Below are 19,075 nucleotides of genomic sequence, written 5' to 3' on the forward strand. Positions count from 1 at the left end.
AGAGAGATTGAGTGACTCATTATAGTTACGTTGTATTATTTGTTCACAATTATTCACTCCCTCCGTGCCCTTGCCATACTTCTGTGTCTGGGCCACATATACACTCACTCCCCTGCCCTCACTGACTTTGGGCTTGGCCACTTCGACTTTCTTTGGTCAATGGAACGTGAATGAAATTGATCGGTACCCCATGAGAGCAGAAGTTTTAAGTTCCGTGGTGCGATTAGGTGCACTTCAGCCCTGACCTCCTCTGTGGGGACAACATAACTGAGAGGGTAACCGTCCCTCCAGCCCTGCCCCTGGAATAGGACACATGTGGAGCAGGGCCAAGCCTGTCAGTCACAACTGACCCACAGTTAGCCTGCAGCCCTTGTGAAACATGAGCAAAAAATAAATATTTGTCCTTTAAGCCAGCGTTCCCCAACTTTTTTGGCACCAGGGAGCAGTTCCGTGGAAGACAATTTTTCCACAGACCCGGGGTGGGGGTTGGTTTCAGGATGATTCAAGCCCGTTACATTTATTGTGCACTTTATTTCTATTATTATTACATTGTACTATATAATGAAATAATTATACATCTCACCATAATGCAGAATTAGTGGGAGCCCTGAGCTTCCTTTCACTTGCCACTCACTGATAGGGTTTTGATGCGAGTGTGCAAGCAATTCATTTATTATGGTCTCTGTGCAGTCAAACCTCTCTGCTAATGATCATCTGTATCTGCAGCTGCTCCCCAGCACTAGCGTCACCACCTCAGCTCCACCTCAGATCATCAGGCATTAGATTCTCACAAGGAGCGTGCAACCTAGATCCCTCGCATGCGCAGTTCACAGTAGGGTTCGCACTCCTATGAGAATCTAATGCTGCCGCTGATCTGTCAGGAGGTGGAGCTCAGGTGGTAATGCGAGCGATGGGGAGCGGCTGTAAATACAGATGAAGCTTCGCTCGCTCTCCTGCCGCTCACCTCCTGCTGTGCGCCCGGTTCCTAACAGGCCACGGACCAGTACCTGTCGGTGGCCCAGGGGTTGGGGACCCCTGCTTTAAGCCAATGAGAATTTGGGGTTGTTTGTTGCTGCAGCAAAGCTGACCCATACAGGATTGAACACAAGTCTGACTGACTCCAAAATCTCTCCGGAAACGGTGAAAAAGAACCCTGCTCCCAGGGTGATGTCTGATTTAACGAATTTAAGAGCCTGTGTGTTGGGTCTGAAGTTGCTAAGGTTCTCGCCCCCCTGGAGTCTTTGCTTAATTCTGCCCCGGCACTGACACTCAACTTGAGGATCCAACTTAGTCTGCAGCCTGCTTCTCCAGCTCCGCCTCCTCAGTGCTTTTGATTCCCTTTCCTTTGATTTACTTTTTCTTCTTTTTAAAAGCAGTTATTACCTTCCAAAATACAGTTAACTTATTTGTAATGCATACAGTTTAAATGCTGCCCAGCTGAATGTTAGGAGGGAAGGGGTTTTTTTTTTTTGTCTGTTTTGTTTATCGTCGTTGTCCTTCCTTAAACAGTGCCTGACACGTAGTAGGTGCTAAAAAGTACCTGTTAAATGAATGAATGAAAATAGGAGAACACTTCTGAAATCATGGTAGCTGTTGTGTTTTACTAGCTTGACCAGTAGAGGTCATAGATGAGTTCTTTAAATATCTCGGACCTGCAACTACTTTTATATGTGTTTTATGTCAGGGTCTGTTCACTGTGGATGCCTCGGGGATTAGTGTGGGTTGCGATGTGGCAATGATCAATCTGATGGTGGCATTTGGCATATATCATAAAAACTGCTGAAAGTGAAAAACTGATGATGTCTCAGATTGGTTTCTCCTCCATCTATGACCTAGTCTTGGGAGCCAAGAAAAAAAAATGGCAAATAGGATGCAAGATGGCGCAGAAAGTGTCGGCTTTAAGGTTGTGTCTATTTATATAAGTTGCTTGTAAATAAAAGTTAAATTCAGTCACACAATCAGAGAGGATAGTAAATGCTTATTGGCAACTGCAAAGCTATTTGCCTAGATTAACAATGGAACCTTCCAAAAGTGTCTGTGTATGTGTGCATGTGTGTTTACAGATACAGCCTAGTAATACTGGAACACTTCACTGACCTTTTCCTCTCCTCTATTACAACAAAAAATGGAATCACAAGCCGTGATTCTGCCTGCAGGTGGTTTATTCTCCCTGGTTCAATAGCTCATGCTAAACTTCATAGTGTGTAACTGCACGGGGGGCAGATTTAAAGGGATGATGAGACTGGATTGGAAGCAAATCGTTTTCTTCAGGTTGCATATGATTTATGAGTTCAAGGATAAAAATTTGAGAAGGAAGGAGGTCTAATTTTGTTGCTTGCCTCTCACACACCAGGCACTGAGCTAAATACTTTTACAGGTCATCTCATTCACTGTGCCTGAAGTGAACAGTGTCAAAGATAGCACCTAGCACTTAGTGAAAGCTCAAAAATTACTGAATAAATGAGTGAGGGAGTCTATGACCATTAGGAAAAGGATCTGTTTCTTTGTTTTGTTTTGGTTTGTTCCAGGGGGTTGATTTGTTTTATTTCCTCTGTGGAGCTAAATCCAATTGAAACGCAGAATGTGGGTACCTTTGTGTTTGGTGTTTATTCATATCACGTGTCCACTTACTGGGCACTGAAAAAGGATGCCTAGAAGGTGGTTCCTGTCACGAGACACTGAAAGGTAGGCGTGGATGGCGAGCTTAGGGGAACGGGCGTTAATTTTGGTCCTGCTGTGAAGCTGACCTTTCCTTTAGAGTCTGTGCGATGAATATTGTAATCACATAACTTCTACTGATTCTACTTGACACATGTCATGAGACAAATGTGAGATGCCCTATTTGAAAGGTTTTGTGGTGAATCAATGGGAAAGGTAGCCAATAGTGGGAGTTTAATGGAAGTATTTTGTGATGGCCCTTGGGGAGGGCCTGGGACTAAGTCACAAACTCCGTCCTGCAGCACATGTTGCTCTGGCTTTGTCTCCATCAGTGGCGAACAAAACAGGAAGGACAGTAATGCCAATATCATATACCACCTATACCTCTTCTGCCTCTATGGTTGGGGTGGATTGCCAGACTGAGGAACTTCATTATGTTTGAATATCAGAGATGATGGTTTTCTTGAGCTCTGTGTTGGTAAACAGCCAGATAACATAGTTTTATTCTATTATGAGGCTTGTAGCCAGATAAATGCAAGGGTAGATTCTCCTATGTGATGATATGAAAGAGAATTCGCCAACTACTCAAGAATACTTTCAGTGTGGGGCATCAGGCGGGGGAGGGGGACAAGGAGCCACAGGAAGGGTTCCCCCCAAGAGTTTATGGAGGTGCGTCCTCACTCCAACAGAAGTGAAATAGGACTTCTTTCCTCTCCCCTCTCTTTTCCTCCTCTCCCTTGCTTAGAGCTTTCTTTGACTATTAGGCATGTGATATATTCATCGCAAGCATAATCGGTACACAGAATGTAGAGATGCCAAGTGTGCGTGAACAAATTAGAGGTTCTTCGTCAAATCCAAACAAACATATACTTGATAATGGCTTTGGCTGAAATGTATTTTTACATTTTGTAGCGTGTTCCCATTTGCCCGTGGTTAGCAAAGATTAAGCTTGCCAAACTTTAATGCGCTACAAATGCCATGTTCAAGGCAAAACAAGTGCACTGTTACAGGATCTGGCAAATCTAAAGCATTATCAACAGCTGTGGTTTTCAAATACTTTGTGAGACTGGAAAAATAAAGCACATGTGCGTTTAGAGTGGGCATTTATGCTCCCATTAATTTTTTAAAATATAATTTGCGGTTACTGGTAGTTTCACATGGTTTTATAGTTACAATCAAGTTCTGATTACATGTGATAATGGCCAGAAGGCAGAAATTGATTGAGTCCCTCATTAATTAATTAATTAAGGATTCATTGAGAGAAATCTCTGTTCACGGACATATACTTGGTGCTAATTGTAGCAAAACACTTCCCACCCCTCCCCATCCATACTTTTGCCAGAATTGCCATGAGTATAAGTGTTCATTTGAATTTCATCCCATTCCATTTATCACCATCAAAGGACACATCTTTAGAAATAAAAAGGTCAAAAGGAAGGAGAATTGTTGTAGGGATAATGAAGGAAAACAGCAATTCTAAATTGTTAAACAGTTGACTTCTATATAGGAGGGTTCTGTATTATGGTTCCAAGTATCTGATGTTGAAAACCATTTGAAAAGTGACAAGAAAATTGACATTTTGCTTTACCTAATGACTCGAATTGATAAGGTTTCATCATAAATGTCACCGTATAGGACACAGATCATTATTTATCAATATCTTGGCTTTTCATTTTCTGTTTTGAAAGTTAAATCCACTTATCACAATTACAACTCTGTACAATCAATTAAAAATTACCTGTCAGAGATTATCTGAAGTCCAGATTATCTGTGTAGGGTCAGAATTTACCCTGTTTTATACAGAGCAGGCTCAGAGGATCACATTTCACCTTTGTGCCGATGTTGGTTTTAGCTACTGTCAAGAAGCCCTGAGTGATCATGGTTTACTTCACAAAAAGTTAAGGGGAAGCTACCATGAACCTCATGACATTAGGTTGGTTGGAAAGAAAAAATCATCTGAGTTATTAAAGTACTAATTGTGCACTTTAAAATTGATTTCATTAATTTTTAAATATTTTTAATAATATACTTGATAGTCACAAACTTGATTTACTCAACATTGTTGCCTGGTGAAAGTCCTTTGAAGATGTAATACAAAGGTAAGACTTGATCCAGAATGTGCAAATCTAAGTTCCCATATGGTCTAGATGTCCAGATCGTTTTCTTGGAGATCAGTAATCCAGCTGGACCCATGCATACTTTTTTAATTGAAATGAAATAAAGTTCCCAAGAAGAGTTGCTTAACCGTTTCAGTTCCCTGATCAATTTAGCACATTAACTTGTATAGTTGATGAAAAAAATTTTGCTAAAAAAGTTAAATTTTAGGCAATCTGGGGAAATTATATAAATTTGAAATTTAATTCAAATTATTAACAAGAAAACCTTATATTTATATTCCCCTTTAATGTGAATAAATGCTTTCACATAGTGTAATTCTCTTTATTTCTCTTTTGGTAACATTTTCCTTATAATATTTTGCTGTGGCTGTAATCATGCTGATGGGAACTTCACACACAGTTAGTTCAAATTAGGGGAGGCTTTAGGGTAAAACTTGAGCAGATCACAAAAACTTTAGGCATCGGAGGACACCATGAACGGCTTATTTAGCTGTGCTTGGTGGTGTTTCATACTGTAATCATTTAGCTATTTGGTTATATGTCTCATTTCTTAACAAGATAAAAATTGTATCTTTTTCTCAGGAAGGCAAAACAGTGATATAAAGAGTTTACAGGGTAACAGTTCACTCTACCACAAATAGGTATCTCCATTTTGTGTCAACATATCTCTGAAAAATGACAAATATTCTTAGCTGCTTCTTCTACTAACCTACAGTCGCCTCCTTAGTAACGTAAACTTGGGATATGTCAGGAGATCGGGGTGCACACGACGGGCACAGAGCGCCCTAAGGAGCGGCTGATACGGAGCCGGGCTTCTGGACCATCATACCCAAGGCCATTTTCTGTACACACTGAGCCTAAGAAACGTGTGCGGCTCCTCACTTTGATTTCACAAAGCAGACAAGCTGCTGTAGAAATTGTCAGTCATCTTCTGTTTCTGCCCATTATCCACATTCCTGTGCCAATCATCAGAAAGAAAATTACATATACACTTCATGACTCCTGAACTGACAAAAATTTGCTGCTGTGGAAATACTTGCATGGTTCTGTAACAATAAGTAAACCCAGAAGTAGAAGTATATTTTAAAGAAAAAAAAAAAAAGGAGTTATCAGTGAGTTGCCAATTTCATGACCACCACTTCGACTTAACTTTTTTTGGTCCTGGAGCATTCTTTCCATTTTCCAAAAGACTTCTCATTACTCATTAGGAGGGTTTAGCCAGAAACTCAGAAGGCATAAGCTGTTCAAAAAGATCACAGTATGTTTTTCTTGAGTTTCATTCAGCAGCAAGGAATTTTCTGGTTGTTTTAATTGGTAGCTGGCTTCCCAGTAGTTTTCCATTGCAGTCATACTACTTCACTCCACTTAATTTAAAAGACATCCATTTCTGTGTCTCTCACACATCTACTGAATCTCTCCTACTTCCCCGAAGGAGTAAGTATGGTGGCCACTGTGTCTCCAGGCCTTGGTCCTTTGTGATCATAGCTCTCTGTGCTCTTTCTTTCCATTGGCCCAAGACCGATGAGCTGCGCAAAAAGGCTGGATTTGCGGCATTCATTCCTTAAACCAACATGTCTCACCAATCTTTTATCTTACTGTGTAAGCCCTCCAGTGCCAGTCCACCCCTGGAATAATAAGAATATCTCTTCTCTTGTTGCTTTCTGCCTTCCCCTCCCCACCCCTGCATCTTCTCCTGGGACCTAAGAGGGTGTTTCCCAATGGCTGTAATAATAGTAGGCAGTATTTATTGAGCATTCTCAAGCGTTTCCCAGACAATTCAAGAACGTTACACGTAGAGCAGGCCTAGGTATTGATACCTCTGCTGCCACTTCTGTGCCATCACTCCCATGCCATCAGGGGCTGAGACCCCAAACCAAAAGTTCTCCTGGGGAAGAACTTTTAATTGCCAGACTTAGCAAGTAGAATTACAGAAATCCCAGTGAAACTTGAATTTCAGATAAACAATGGGAAAAAATTTAGTGTAAGCATGTCCCAAATATTGCACGAGAGGTACTTATATTTGAAAATGATGTATTGTTTATATATCCTTGCTTCTCCCAAACCAGGTCACTGGCTCTACCTCACTCTCGAGCTTTCTGTGATAACTCACTCCCAAAACATGGGGAAGTGAGTCTTCAAAAAGCTCTCCTCGGAATAAACAATATAAAAATTCCTTGATTGTACAATTCTAGGTATGTCCAGGAAGCCCATGTGCAAACATAGGTTTGGAGGCAGCACGTTATAGCAGCAAGCACGCGGGCTTTGGAACAAAACAGCTCTGTGTTGCCTGACAGCCCTACCACTACTGCCTGTAGGACTCTGGGTAAGGGCTTTAATCCTCCTATGATGCAGTGTCCTCCTTTGTAGTAAAAAGAGAATAAGACTTAAATTGTAAGGTTGTACATTAGTTTTCTAGGGCTGCTGTAACAAAGTACCACAAACTGGATGCCTTAAACAACAGAAATGAGTTGTCTCACAGTCTGGAGGCTGGAAGTTTGGAGTCAAGGTGTTGGCAGGGCTGGTTCCTCCTGAGGCTGTGAGGGAAGGGTTTGCTCCAGGTCTCTGTCCTCAGGTAGTAGACAGCTGTCTTTGTATTCACATGGCATTCTTCCTGTGTGTGTCTCTGTGTCCAAATTTCCCTTTATTTTAATAAGGAGACCAGTCATCTTGGATGAGGATCTTCCCTGATACATCACCTTGACCTAATTACCTTTGTAAAGACTTTATCTCCAAATAAGGTCCCACTTTGAGGTACTGTGAGTCTGGGCTCCAATGTATCTTTTGGGGGAAGCAAAATTCGACTCATAACAGGTTGCCAAAAGAATGGAATATGGTAACCTATATGAGGCACCTAACAGAAACTCTGGATTATAAGAAATACTTAAGAAATAGCAGCTTTTATAGTTATTATTAACAGTTCTGTGTTTTGTTTTGTAATGATCTTATGAATACACAGTTACTCTCTGGGATTAATGGACACATATATAGGTCTAGGTGGGGAAAATGTGTAAGTATCTGGAAAATGTTAGACATAAGAATCAAATATTGAGGACTTCCCTGGTAGTGCAGTGGTTAAGAATCCGCCTGCCAATGCAGGAGACACAGGTTCGAGCCCTGGTCCGGGAAGATCCCACATACCATGGAGCAACTAAGCTTGTGAGCCACAACTACTGAGCCTGCGCTCTAGAGCCTGTGAGCCACAACTACTGAGCCCGCGCACATAGAGCCCGTGCTCCGCAACAAGAGAAGCCTCCGCAGTGAGAAGCTAGAGCACCGCAACGAAGAGTAGCCCCTGCTCGCCACAACTAGAGAAAGCCCTCACGCAGCAGCAGAGACCCAACGCGGCCAAAAATAAATAAATACATTTATATAAAAAGAAGAATCCAATATTGAGAATAAAGGACTTTATGTTTCTGTATGTGTTTGGGGTAGAGGGGAGAGAAAGAGCAGGGACATAAGATAGATGGTGAATAGAGGTGATAGGATTTAACTATCCAGACTGACACATGTTGAATTAACACTCCATTTTACTTCACTTTGAAAACAGAGTCAGAGAGAGACAGAATCAAAGTTTACCCTTGAACAATACAATCTGCCAGAAACGGTCAGAATCATTGTGTTTTTTAGAGCAAAAAAATAGTCATCAGAGAACCAGTCACTCGATTCTGATGACAGAAAAAGTCAGACTGTAATTATTCTACAAACAGCATTACTTGGAAAATGTTTACTAAAGCAAGTTTCAAGCCTCTGTGGGATTTAAAAGTGGTGCATTTTCTGTGGCACCTTTCATTTCAATGTATTCTTTGAAGAGAGATTCTCACTGCTAATAAAACTAGAAAGGAGAGAATTTCATTTGTTAGTTCGTGAAGAAAGACACCCCGTTTGATCTTGGACATTTCCCTCCAGGATACCCTCTGTGCGGCTGGGTTACTAAGACAATGCAGTGGAATGTGTGGCAGGGAGGTTGGGTCTTCAGTACCATGAAGAAGGGTGATTATTTAAGGAGTCTGGCCTCCATTAAGAATAGAACAAGAGGGGGCTTCCCTGGTGGCACAGTGGTTAAGGATCCGCCTGCCAATGCAGGGGACACGGGTTCAAGCCCTGGGCTGGGAAGATCCCACATGCTGCAGAGCAGCTAAGCCCGTGTGCCACAACTGCTGAGCCTGCGAGCCACAATTACTGAGCCCACGTGCCACAAATACTGAAGCCCGTGCGCCTGAGAGCCCGTGCTCCACAAGAGAAGCCACCGCAATGAGAAACCCGCGCACCACAACGAAGAGTAGCCTCTGCTCGCCACAACTAGAGTAAGCCCGCGTGCAGCAACGAAGACCCAACGCAGCCAAAAATAAATAAATAAATAAATAAATAATGAAAAAAAGAACAAGAGGAAATATGTTTGATTTGCAGAAGAAAGGATTTAGGCTGGATCCAAATGCCTTCTGTATTGGTAATCAGTAAAATAGATGCCCAAGAGAGACTAAGTAATACCACTCCTAAGAAGATCTATAAAATTATGATAGAAATTGCATTGTTAATAGTATTTGAAAATCATAAGGCCTTATGAATCTTCTGTCCAGCATATGAGATTTGCATAGGGTAATGCAGCCTGAGGCTCTCATGTGTTTGCAGATTCTCAGGGTTTTACTTCCCATGTCCTTTCCCCCATAGGTCAGGCTAAACAGAAGAGCTTCCTTTAAGTCTCGCTTTGGGAGGGGATAAATGTTTTCAGTTCTCCCCTTTCACAGATGTATAGTAATTCAAGTGTTCTTTATTTGAGGGCGTTAGGTCCAAATTTCTACCCCTCGTGGACCCCAAAATTTGCCTCCTGTACTTTCATAGACATTAAAACTCAAACCCATTGTTAAACTGGCACAAAAAAAAAAAAAAAAAAAAAAAAACAGAACAGTCAAAATATCAGTTTCTGGAGTATTTCCCTTACTTTCCTATTAGCACTTAAAAGCCTACTTTTTATATTTTTGTCCAGTACCTCTAAGTGATTTGTAGTAAGAGGGTTTTCAGATTATCTAATCAGCACTATTGCTAGCAATGAAAGTCCTGTGTTGTTTCTCATGTATTTATACTTTGAACATTTCGTTCTTATGTTTTGTCAAGATTCCTTTGTGTATGTAGTCACTTCTGAATATGAACTTGCTTGATAACCACTTCTGATCCTATATAGACTTACACTGAAAATACCTTCTTAGGCAAAGTGAAAAAGATTTGTGCAAGGTCAGCTTCAGGTTGCCCTCCCTCGGGTTTAAGGTTTGGATTTGGACTGTCTGGAGAGCCTAGATTCCCTAACAAAATAGTTTGAAATGCAGTCTCAGGCCGATAACAATCCTGGAGTCTTCAATGAAAGTTATTAAAAGCCTTCTCTAGAAAGGTGTATTTTCAGCCCTACACAGAATTCCTATAGATAGTCTCACCAAAATGAACTTGCAATTCTAAATTACAAAATACATGAAAGAAACAATCCAGAATCATCAGCAATAACAACCTGTATAATTAGACCTTAAGAACTTCAGGAAAAATATTTTAAGTACATTTAAAATTGTAAAAGAGAAAAAGCAAACGTTGCTAAAATATTTACAAGGAGTAGTTTTTCAAGCCTACAAAGGGGTTAACTGGTACGCTCTCCCATAGGTCATTTTACTTACGAAGTAACTCAGGGCCAGAGTTCCGCTTATGGGCAGGAGGGCACTCTGTTATTTTCAGACCACCCTCTGCACATGCTAGGGTTCAGTGAGCAGAACTAAACTTGGGAACAGGAGCCACTGCTGGCCTTCAGTCATGGGCCGCTGAGCAAAGGGAAATTTAAATCTGTATTCCAGCTGAAGTCAAGTTTGGAAAGCAAACTGATTAATTCCAAAAGGGTAGAAAGAGTGAGAATCAAATGACCGAGAAGCAAGACAAAGCCAGTGAATTTAGGAGGTAGACAAGGTGCTGTTCCTTCAGGCAAAAGCGTACAAGTGGAAGCAACCTTCATAGGTCACCTTCAGAGGAGGCTGTGGTTGGGAACTAGCTTGGGGGGTATTCAGAAGTGTTGTTCTGACTGTGAAGTAAGGCCAGATCTGCTGAAAGAAATCTAATTTCAGAAAGAGACTGTGTCTGCTAGGGTGTTAATAGGAGATTCTAATCCCTGGAACTATACATACTTAACTGGGCTTGGTCTCTCCTGCCTCTGCCCCAGGAACTTCTGTCCTTTGTTGTGTGGGTGTTGGACACAAAGCTACCAGAGACTCTGTCTCGACTGATCAGCTTCCAGATGAATGGGACAGAAACGTTTCTCAGAACTAGAATCGGGCCGGAATGTTTTAGTATGAATCTAGTGCCACGTCGGGTCTGTAGATAGCAAGTCATGATGAAAAGAAATAGGCTGAAGTCATGTGATAGCTACTTGCATCCACATTTAAGTGTTTGGAATTTTTGGTACCTGTTTTTAGGGTACAGAATGGAATAAATAGGATACAGTTAAATAAGTAAAATCAATTCAAACTGCTTTTGCGTAAGAAATTTCCAGATTTCCAGAGAGGAAAGAGCTGTCTTCATGAATGAAATCCAGCTCAAAGGTAAAAGCCAGATTAGCATAACTTGATGTGTGTGTGGGATATGTCTACGAGTTGGAAACATTCTAGTTGAACAGGGATAATTTAGAGCCAGTTTCCAGGGGGTCTAGAAAATCATCAAGCAGCTGTTTTTTCTTCCTTCCTTCCACCCTCCTCCCCTCCCCCTCCTCCCCTTTCCCCCTTTTCCGTCTTCCCCCTCCCCTCCCCCTCTCTCCGTCCTGGTTGCTCCTTTTCTCTCAGCATCTGCCTTTGCAGACAACCTCTCAACCCCGACGTCTGCATCTGCCACAGAGAGTTTTGCTGCCCTGCACCCTCTGTTTCCGGGTCAGCCTGTGTCGGGTGTTAAATCAGATGCCTCTTCCAGCCTGAGGCAGGGATGGAGGAGGTCGAAATAATCAGAGTCCTAAAAGTGATGGAAAGGTAGAGAGTGGAGTTGCCTTTTACCTCCTTGAATAAAAGTGGAGCTGCCCTTCGCCCCATGGGGTAATTGTCAAGCTACTCTGTGTGTTTAAGGGCAGTGGGCACCCAGGTCTCTCTGTGATGTTCTGTGCAGTTCCATGGAACACTTCCCCGTTTCTCTCAGATTATGTCGAGGCTGGTGGTCTTTGTTATGGCTCATGGTTAGTGATTCTTCTGGAGGTTGAGTGAGGAATTCTTTTCCTCACAGTGTGGTGAAGGGCAGGGGGGAGGTCCCCTCTACAGATAAGAGGAACCATGAAAGTGAAATAGTTAGACTCAGTACTTTGCAGATAGAATTCTGGTTTTCTTCCTGTTTCACTTGTATATGTTATTTTTTCCAGCTCCGGAGGCTAACAGATAAAAAAGCGGTTTGGGCTTAGGTAGTGCCTTTTTTAGAGTGGCATTTACAGCACAGTTTGCATGCTCTGAGGAATATTATAGCCGAACAAATAAGGAATTCATACTAAATAAATTTGAGAAATAATTAACAAAGTAAAGCAGGATCCTCTACTGTAGGACTTCTCAGAGCCTTCAATATGCTAATGGCATTGGTTTTCCCAAATTTATTTGACCATCAGAAAAGCAGCCGCAGGGACTTCCCTGGTGGTCCGGTGGTTAAGACTCCACGCTTCCAATGCAGGGGACTCAGGTTCAATCCCTGGTCAGGGCACTAAGATCCCACATGCTGTAGGGTGCAGCCAAAAAAAAAAGTAAAAAAAAAAAAAAGCAGCCGCAGAAACAAAAGCTTTTAACCTGGTTTCTGCCAATGCAATTTTCCCTACTCTCTTGACCCAAAGGTTCATCTGATGCTGTGCTTGCCCAAGACACTGCCGCCCCCCCCCCCCCGCCCCCCGCCCCGCCCCAGACCTTCCCTTCTCTACTCTGTTTTGTGACACAGGGGCCAAGACTCTGGAGACCATCCTTTGTGCTGGCTTCCTACTGATGCACCCAAGAGGGAGACTGGGCAGCAGAAGGGAGAGGGGTTTTCCTTGTTCCCTTTTGTTTGCTGCTTCTGGGTGTCAGCCTCTCAATGGCTCTTCACCGGGCAGCAGTGGCTGTTTGCTGTCTTCAGCCTCTCTCCATGGTCCCAGAACCTCACTGCACTCCATCTGAGGTAGCAGTGGTCCCAGGTCCAAGAGGCCTCTCCTCCCACCTCCTGAGGTACCAGTGTTACTGAACTCAGGTTCGGCTGCTCGCTGCTCAAAAGCCAATCATTGGAGAGGCAAGTGTCAGTAGAGGGGAAAGGTGCTTTAATCAGAAAAGCTGGCAATCTGGGGAGAAGGTGGACTCGTGTCCAGAGACCACCTCTGAAGATTCTGCTCAGCCATGACAGTCTTTAAAGGGAAAAATGTGAGGAGGAGGAGAATCTCAGGGAATCATCAAGGCGGGAGGTTGGGTTCTGCATCTCCACTGCGTGCAGACTGGCTGACTCTCTCTTCAGATGTCATCTTGTCCGAGTGATCTGCCAGCAGGATTGCTAAGGGGGCTACTGGGGGTAGAGAGCTAGTCATTCTTTAACTGCTTCATTGTTCATTCTTCTTTTTATCTAGGAAGAGAATCAACAGGTCAGGCAAATCATGGTGTGCATTCAGGAGAGCATAAGTCAGGATGTAGTTTCTATTGGTTAGTGATCTCATTCCTATAATTTGGTTTTTAAGGTTAAAGAGGGACAGAAATGAGTAAACAGGAAAGGGGCAAAAGAGCTGCTTTCAATTCCCCACTGTTAAACATCATCCCATTTCTGTGGGATTAGGGGCGAATGTCCATCTTCTGTAACTGCTTCATGCTGACATTGGGCGCCTTCTCAGAGTGGAAGATGTCAACATGGGTCTGTAGCATCTCTTTGTTGACAATTTTAGTTGCCCGTTTACATGTACGGGCAGAGCAAGCTATAATTATTTTGATGTCACAAAGGCACAGATTACTATGAGCAATAATATTAATCCCATTCTCTTGAGGCCAGTTCTTGGAATTGTGCTAGCCACAGATTCAGTGCTGCTCAGGATGGAGCAGCTTGTGTCGTGCCCTCTGGTGGCAGTTACAGTATCTGTAAAACAGCTCAGGAATGCCCGTCAGACACTGAGTCCGTGCCTCTGTTGTCCTAATCATTAACTACTTGAGCCTACGCTTTTGTGACTCAGGGAGGCCTGGGAGACTGGAGCTTTTCCACAAACAAGGGGCAGGGGACATGGGGGGCGTTTGTACTTGTGGGGACGGGGCTGCAGGGTTCGCCGCATTCCGCCAGCAGTGGCTCAGCCGGGCCCTACCCTGAGACCTGGGTCCCAGTCCTGTGTGGCCCTCAGTCAACTTCCAGGTCCGGTGACTCCAACTCTTCCCCAAGAGTGGAAGCTGCTTCCTACCTATCTCTGTATCCTAGTGTCCTGTTTTGCTTTTTTCGTCTTCTGACGTCTGTAACAGACTTCCTGTATCAAATCCCCTCTGTTGAAACACCTAGTGTGGTGTCTGTCTTCCTGACTGGATCTCGATGGAAAAAGAATGCACATGAGCGCCTCCTCTGCAGAGGAGTGTCTTTGGAGACAGAAGGAAGGTGGGAGTGTGGGTAGAGGGGGCAGGGAGGAAACTCCTGGAATTCTTTCCTTGAATCTAAAGCAGTGTTTTCCAAATCTTACAAGTTTAAGTGAACTCAAATGAATTTAATCTAGGAGATTTCACAGCTTGCCTTGAGATAGGAGGAGACATTCTGGGGTGCTATTAAAATAGAATTATGAATTGCTTTCTCATCTCTTAAGTTACTCAGCAATTTTAGTAAAAGTGGAATGAAATGTCTCTTTTTGCATGACTGTATTTGCCACACCTGTACCATGGATTAGTCATTCCAAGACAGTGGAAGAAGACACTTAGTAGAGGGTTGGAATTGGGAGTAAAACACAAGCAGTACCTTCCAAATGGAACCTCCAAAGATACATTTTTAAATATTTGGTTTTTAAAAATAAACTAGGGCTTCCCTGGTGGCGCAAAGGATAAGAATCCACCTGCCAATGCAGGGGACACAGGTTCAATCCCTGGTCCAGGAAGATCCCACATGCCACGGAGCAACTAAGCCCGTGCGCCACAACTACTGAGCCTGTGCTCTAGAGCCCATGAGCCACAACTACTGAAGCCCGCGTGCCTAGAGCCCGTGTTCCACAACAAGAGAAGCCACTGCAATGAGAAGCCCGCGCACCACAACGAAGAGTAACCCCCGCTCACCACAACTAGAGAAAGCCCGCACGCAGCAACGAAGACCCAACGCAGCCAAAAGTAAATAAATAAAAAACAAAACAAAACAAAAAAAACTAAACTAAGTTCTAGTTCTCAAATACGGATGATCATTAGAATCATCTGGGGAAGGATTAAAAATACAGAGTGCAGAAACTGACCCTATGACCAGGATTCAGACTCTCCCAGTTTGGGGCCCCAGAACTGGTATTTTTTGAAACCTCATGTGAACAAGGGGTTCTGATAATCAATAGGTTTAGGATCCATTATTATATAGAATTTTAAATTTTCTATTTTTTTTTTTTAAACACTTAGATCCAGAATTCAGTCTTTTGGGTTTTTTTCCACTAAAGGTCTGAGCAAGGAGCAGAGCTGACATTCTCTATCCTGGCGGGGGCAGCTGGAGGAGACAGAAGGCAATGGAGCTTCCCTCGGAGACTGGCTTTTGAAGGGCTTTTGATCATCTCCACTCCCTGCCAGAGCCAATCACGGATGTCAGAGCCCAGGCAGCTGTGGCAGCTCAGTTTCCATGGCAACACCGCCTCTGTCAGGAAGCTGGGATTCCCTGATCCCTGGGCCTTTCCCCCATCAGCGCTGAGCTTTTCCCAGTTGTGGGATCCTAAAAATGATCAGGCATCTGGCTCCTTTAAGAAACAGCCCCAAATGTCCATAGATCCTGCAAGGAGCTTATCAAGTCCCTGGAAAAGGAAATAAAGGAAAGAACATAGCCAGGGTCAGCAGCAAGAAAGAGTCTCATTTACGTGTAGCCGGGTCAGTTTTCTTGCTTGGTGACTTTGAAATGAAATACAGAGCAGAGGAGAGCCTCGGTATGAAAAGCAAACCAACACGCAAACAAGCAGCCACCGTTTATGGAAAGAGTGCAGAAGGGTGTCCCCTCTTCCTGCTGCCTCCTGGCCGCCTGTTGCAGCATTGAGGAAGTCAGGAACTTTCTGCTCACAGCAAAAAGCTCACAGAAAGGACACTGGATCTGTTAAGATCAAGAAAAATAAGGATCACGTGAAGGTGGGAGTTGGGTGCAGCAGTTCCCTTTACACGGTGGGTGTCACGGACCGAGGGAAGGCAGAGAAAAGAGGCAGCCCTGACCTGGGGTTGCAGCTGAAGCCACCAGCCCCGCTGATTTAAGTATGTTAGAATCTCCAAAATTCAAACAAACTAATTTTTTAAAGGGATGAAGAGGCTGCTTGTCTTCCAGCTGAGCCGGCCGGTCCCCTGTGCCGCCCAGCGTGGGTGATGTTGGTGGGGACTTAGTGCGGAAGAGCAGGTCCTGGATGTGATCCGGAAACTCACCAGGCGTGTGGCTTCGCAGTAGTGGAATCTGTCGATATGAACAATCCTCAGCACGTTGGGTGATTCGAGTGCACTTTCATGATTCCCTCTCATTTTACCCCTTTGCTATTTCCACACGCTGCAGGAATCCCTCACCCCCCTCTGAATTATGTGCCGCTGGAGACGGATGCTCGGACCTCCCACTCAGGCAGGGCAGTCCCAGCACCGCCAACTCACAGGACCTATTGTTCGTCCCTTCCTTACCCGGTGCTGTCACCGCAGCCCGGCGCTGCAGCCCAGCCGGGAGGGCGGGAAACGAGTCCCCAGACAGCCATCCATCTCGCTCGTAAACGCTCTGTATTTTACTAAGTTCCATCAACGTTCACGTACACACCGAAGCAAAACAATCCTCCTCTATGCATTCTTTTTTTCTCAACCTGTATGCAGCCCACAGACGTGCATGAAGTATTCGCGTGTGTGTGCTGGGAGCGCTTGAAGCCCTGCGCGCATCTGTGCAGTGGTGCGTGTGCGCCCCAGGCCGCGCGCCAGGGCGCACGGGACACCTGGCGCCGGGCAGAACCGCCACCTTCACAGGCTGCACGTGGAGGCCGAGCTGCTCCTAGGCTGGGATCCGCATGAAGCACTCTTTGGCAGTTTCCTCCCCAGCGTGCCATGTGTTGGTTGTTTGTTTGTTTGTTTGTCTTTTGCCTGTTAATAACCATTTCTTTAAAACTGAAGTGTAGTTAATTTACAATGTGTTAGTTTCAGGTGTACAGCACAGTGGTTCAGTGATACATATATATGCATAATAATACAAATATATTACATGTATATAATTTTTCAGGTTCTTTTCCGTTACAGCTTATTGCAGGGTGTTGACTGTACGCCCCTGTGCTGTGCAGTAGGTCCTTGCTGGCTTTCTGTTCTGCATGCAGTAGCGGGCACATCCCATGGGTTGGTTTTAACTGCCTCACTCATCTTAGCGTGTCCAAAGACTGTGTGATGAGTTGGTGCCCCAGCCTGCTGCTGCCTCTCTCCTCCCCCTCTTCTGCTCCCACACCCAGATTCGCCGGGAACGTTTATCGCTCAGTAAACAATAAGGGATTCCTTCTGCGAGTCCAGGAAGACACGAAAGGCAGCTGTCTTTTGTGTTAACATCAACTCCGGCTCTCCTCACCGTCTTCTTTCTACTTGTTGTAGGCCCTCTGCCCACTTACTTTAGAAAAGAAGCAAATGTTACCTGAGCTTCCCAGATCACGCAGTCCTGTTCTTGAATAACCTTCCAACGGTTTACTATGTAAGATACCCAGAAATACACACACACACACACACACACACACGCACGCACACACACGCACACACACACACACACGCACGCACACACACACACACACGCACACACTGTGTGTCAAAACCGAACAGTTCGGCATCCTCTCCTCGTTTTTAATCAACGGCTGCTTCCCATCTAGTTTTCACCTTGTGAAACTCATGAGGAATCTGAAGTCGTCACCTCCGCTTCAGACTGAGCGTTCTGAGGAGTGCTAGAGGGCAGACGGGACAGGAGTTTGAAGGCTGTTTCTCCGTATTCTTGGACCCCTTCAATATGCATCTTTCAGCCCGATGCTTGGTGCACCACAGTGCACATTTGAAGTCTCAGGTTAGGGAAGTACCAAGAGTGGTAGTTTTGAGGCTGACGAGAAGCACCTGCAGATTCCTTTCTCGTTCAGCTCCAGGAGTTTCTAATCTCTTTCAGTGTAAGTCCTCTTGACTGGAGTGAGGCTTCTAATATTACCTCTTACGATGAGTGCTTTTCAGACCCCGTAGAAGGCATCCTAATAGTCGAGAACAAGAGAGACTTACCACAGAACAGGAGAGAAATGATACAGGACTTGTATCAACAGGGTTGGACAACAATGATGAAATTCCACATTTTTATCTAGAATCATCCTGGAATGATTAAGGCTGAGAAGACATGAGGAAGGCCAGGGGACCGTCCTGTTACAGCCTGTGGTGCCAGCGTCCAGACCATCCTGCACGTGCTGGTCACCTGTCTTTGGAGGGTGAGCCCCCAGATGCAGGGAGGCTGGAGAGAGCAGCGTCTGTGTCTTGTCTCCAGGCATCTAGGGGAGAATTCGTGTCCTGGGGTGATGCTTTTGCCTTGCCTTTATTGAGAACTTTCTCGTCTGAATTCTCACATTACTTTTTTTTTTTTAATTTTTATTGGAGTATAGTTGCTTTACAATGTTGTGTTAGTTTCTGCTGTACAGCAAAGTGAATGAGCTATATGTATACATATATCCCCTCCTTTTTAGATTTCCTTCCCATGTAGGTCACCGCAGAGCATTGAGTAGAATTCCCTGTGCTATACAGCAGGTTCTCATTAGTTACCTGTTTTATACATGGTAGTGTGTATATGTCAGTCCCAATCTCCCAATTCATCCCACCTCCCCTTCCCCCTTGGTGTCCATACATTTGTTCTCTACGTCTGTGTCTCTGTTTCTGCTTTAATCTTCATGCATAGTTTATATGATCCGTGCCGTGTGATTATACGCCGTTAGCTTCCTCTCTGCATTTCGAGGACAGAGTTTGTTTTTAGGGCCACGCTGACTTGCAACAGTCATTGTGGGTGATCTGTCTCCATCTATCCCGCCCTGAGCATTCTCTACATGAGAGGTCAGCAAACATTTTCTGTAAAAGGCCAGTGTGTTTGGTTTGAATGTTTGTGTCTCCCCAAAATTCAGATGTTGAAACTTGATGTCCAAGTGATGG

At 44.2% G+C, this 19,075-nt stretch overlaps 1 protein-coding gene across 1 annotated transcript in view; it reads left to right on the plus strand.

Moving 5' to 3' along the window:
* SAP30 (Sin3A associated protein 30) overlaps positions 1-19,075 on the plus strand; it is a 100,850-nt gene that overhangs the window by 63,845 nt on the left and 17,930 nt on the right. The window lies entirely within an intron of this gene.

Source organism: Balaenoptera musculus, chromosome 6, assembly GCF_009873245.2.
Source record: "Balaenoptera musculus isolate JJ_BM4_2016_0621 chromosome 6, mBalMus1.pri.v3, whole genome shotgun sequence".
Lineage (NCBI taxonomy): Eukaryota > Metazoa > Chordata > Mammalia > Artiodactyla > Balaenopteridae > Balaenoptera > Balaenoptera musculus.